The 4,020-nt window shown below is 42.4% G+C and overlaps 1 protein-coding gene across 2 annotated transcripts in view; it reads right to left on the bottom strand.

Moving 5' to 3' along the window:
• LOC122084530 (MLO-like protein 11) overlaps nt 1-4,020 on the bottom strand; it is a 32,436-nt gene that overhangs the window by 5,960 nt on the left and 22,456 nt on the right. The window lies entirely within an intron of this gene.

Below are 4,020 nucleotides of genomic sequence, written 5' to 3'. Positions count from 1 at the left end.
AGAGCTGAAGAGGTCAAACTTCCAACTGTGGACTGTGATCCTATAAGGAACTGAACTTTTCTCTGCTCTTCTAGTGACTCCTGTGATGGCTGACAGTGCAACCAAACACGCAAGCTTCTTCTTCTTCTACCAATTTCTTCTTCAACATAGTATGCACACCTAAGTCACCTAGGCGCCTGGCCACCGCCTAGGTCACCTTGTTACAAACATCTTACGTTTACTACTGTCCTATAGTCTTCCATTAGAGTTTCTGAAGTAACAAAATTGCCATTGATTTGTTAATTAGGGATTTTATTTGTTGGGAGTGGGCCTAAACAACGTACCTTAGGGTTTTGAAATCCTAGGTTGCAACAGTGATGTAGTCCACTAATTCTTCTTCTTTTTTTTTTTTTTTTGGGTGGTTGGAATGGTTACAGTAATGGTAATTTTCTTTCAAATATCAGATGATTCAGAACAAGCATATATATTTATCAGCTCTAAAGTGTGTGAGATTATAAACTAATGGTATATTTCATTAAGAGATCAGAAAAAAGCGGGGCAATATCATCTGATGGTTGCAAGACTCAATCGACTAGCCTAGGGTTTTCTCAACTCGTAAGGCGAGTAAGATGCTCTGGTTCCCTACTGAGACCCTCGTTCCAGTGGAACCCAACACCAGATAGTGAGTTGACAGATGAACTTACCAAACAGAGGGTAGTTATACCTAGGAGGCTAGGATTATACCTAGGGAATTTTCTCGACTCATAAGGCGAGTAAGATGCTCTGGTTCGCTACTGAAACCCTCGTTCCAGTGGAACCCAACACTAGATAGTGAGTTGATGAATGAACTTACCCAACAAGGGGTAGTTATACCTAGGATTATACCTAGGGAATTTTCTAGACTCATAAGGCGAGTAAGATGCTCTGGTTCCCTACTGAAACCCTCGTTTCAGTGGAACCCAACACCAGATAGTGAGTTGACGGATGAACTTACCCAACAGGGGGTAGTTATACCTAGGATTATACCTAGGGATTTTTCTCGACTCATAAGGCAAGTAAAATGCTCTGGTTCCCTACTGAAACCCTCATTCTAGTGGAACCCAACACCAGATAGTGAGTTGACGGATGAACTTACCAAATAGGTGATGCGGATCCGGATTCCAAGGACCGAAATCGGATCGCTTATGGCCCACAAGAATGACCAAAATCTCAAATTTAATGGTTGAAGGGTATTCTTGTAATTTCATAAACAAGCAGGGCCTTAGAAATAATTATAAGGTAGATGGGGTAGTTCTAGAACTAAAACTTCAATACAAAGGCTTATTCTGAATTTTACCAAAGAGAAAAGGGGTTATGGAATATAACTTTTGGTAACAAGGGCTTAATTGTAATAACAGGGAAAATTCTTTTAAAATAAAAAGAACCTGTTCTTCTTCTTCTTGTTGTCGTGAGAACCAGAAACCAGCGGACAGAAAAAAATTTCCGATCGGTAGAACTCTCTCAACAATAATCCAATCAAACCGAAACTTTGGGAGAGAGATCGGAAGTCAAATAGCTCTGGATTACAACCATTATCAGATCAGAAGGAGATGTAACAGCCTCAGGGAGAATCTTGCAACCTGAACATGGCGGAAAACTTAGATCTGAGTTCTAGTTTCAATTCTTCTGTCCTCCGACTTGCAGGAACTTGGTATAGAACTGCATGGATCTGATCGACTCTAAGAACCCTACACTCGACCCAAATCTTGGGGTTAATCGATGGGAGACCAGTCTTCAGGGACAGATTCTTCAGTTCTGGTAGTATTGTCCAGAACAGTATATTGAAATAAAACCCAGAAAAATAATGACGACGAAAATGAAATAAGAGGAAGCAAGAATGGAAAAAGAAGATTTGAGAAGAGAAAAATCAGAATAATAGCGAGGAAGAACGAAGAACATCAGAGAAGGGGACGAAGAAAACCACCTACGGCAGCCGTCGTTTCCAACCAAAACATAATTTTTTTCAATTCATTCAAGTTCCATCTCTTAGTTTGAGTTCAATAAACCTACTTAAAGACTGAAGACATACCTACTTTCCTACTTGAAACAAATATTGCATCTAACTAAAATAGAAGTAAAATCTCACTCAAATAAAAATCTACCATACTAATTTTAACTCTAAAAAGGAAAGTAAATAAAAGATATTCTAAATCCATCGCCAAACTGCATCAGCTCTCCTGGTCTTGAAAGATCTCGACTCCGTCGAGTTAGGTCGTGCTCCCAAGATACCCTTGAAAGTTGCTCGCTGATGAGGTGGCACATATCTCGAAGCAGAAGACGGGAACATAACACCAATAGGAGGGAGTGTAGGCTGACGTGTCACTGGAGCTGGAGTCAGTCGACGACGTGGCATGTCTGATAATGCATGTGGCCTCATTAAGTACATACGACCTCCTTGCTTCACCTTGATGGTGTTCCGTGCGCCATCGTAGAGAATGCCTGCATGTCGCTGCCAAGGTCTCCCTAGAAGAATATCGCAGTGTGCCAATGGGGTGACCAAACAGGTGACATGATACTGTAGTGGTCCAAACTGTAGATGTACTCGAACAACTGCAGTGGCCTCTTCTCGAGCTGTGGGTCCAAAACCTCGCACGTGAATCTTCTTAAAAAGCCGCTTCTGTGGAAGGTTGTGTGCTCGAACAAATTCAGCAGATATAAAATTTGCTTCTGCCCCAGTATCAACAACTGCATGAACATCAATAGGGTCGGAGCCGTGCAGGAGAATACCCTTCTGTCTGAAGAGAGGAGCTTTATCAACTAGTCTATTCGAAAAGGATGAAAGGCTAGCTGAATGAGCTTCTACATCTTCATCTTCATCATCGACAATATCATCGTCCTCGAGGGGATAAGGATATAAATGAGATTCATCTTCACTCTTCTCTGTCGGTTGCTTCTCTGCTACGTTCACAGAACGAGTCCTGTTGGGACACTTGTTGGAATAGTGACCCTTCTCGCCACAACTATGGCATATGATATTCTTCACCCCAACACTATCCTTGTTGAACTCTGACCTTTTTTCTTCACCTCTGCGAGCTTCAGGCTTCTTTTCCTCCATACGTGGTGGAGGTCTATGAACTGAAGGAGTCTTGAGCATACCCTTCCAATAAATGGACTTCTCTTCAGCTGTCTTGGCATGAGCCGCTGCCACATCAACAGACCTGAAATCAGTGTTAGCCAACTCAAGTCGAATCTCAGTACTTAATCCACTGATATATCGCATCACCCGTTGCTGGTCTGTTTCCTGAAGCCGACACCTTGAAGACAGTTTGTGGAATTCGAGAGTGTAAGAATCCACATCTTTGTTCCCTTGTTGCAAGTTAAGTAATTTATGGAACATTACCTTTTCATAATTAAGGGGAACAAATTTTTCAGTCAGGATCTGCTTCATGACCTCCCAATTGATAACGGGTCCAAGTCTTCTGACAAACCTTGCATGTAGTACATCATCCCACCATGAACATGCATACCCAATAAACTTGGTGATGATGAGTTCACACTTCTTCACGTCTGGAAGAGACTTATACGCAAAAATTCTCTCCACTTTGGTAAGCCAGTCAAGAAATTCCTCAGGTCCTTTTTCACCACTGAACTCGGGAACCTCCACTTTGATGCCATAATCTCTGTCAGAAAATTGCCGGGTAACATCCTGGGGAACAACCGGATCAGATTGCTGCCTCTGAGGTGTGTCTTCGATCCGTAAAGTGTTGAGCTGAGGGGGTAATGTAGAGGATCCTTCTTCAGCTCGCTTGTCGGACCTCCTCATAAAGGCAATCATCTCTTCCATAAACTTATCAAACTTAGCTTCAGTCCTCTCAAGCCTAGCATCAGTATTCTGTTGGTTCTCGGCTAACTCACGATACAATTTGTGCAACTCAGCATTGGTGATGTGACTTGCCATGGTTAGGAAATTGCAGGAAAATTTGCTCTGATACCACTTGATGCGGATCCGGATTCCAAGGACCGAAATCGGATCGCTTCTGGCCCACAAGAATGACCAAAATC

This window comes from Macadamia integrifolia, chromosome 7 (assembly GCF_013358625.1).
Source record: "Macadamia integrifolia cultivar HAES 741 chromosome 7, SCU_Mint_v3, whole genome shotgun sequence".
NCBI lineage: Eukaryota > Viridiplantae > Streptophyta > Magnoliopsida > Proteales > Proteaceae > Macadamia > Macadamia integrifolia.
This window is presented reverse-complemented; position numbering and strand designations above follow the sequence as displayed.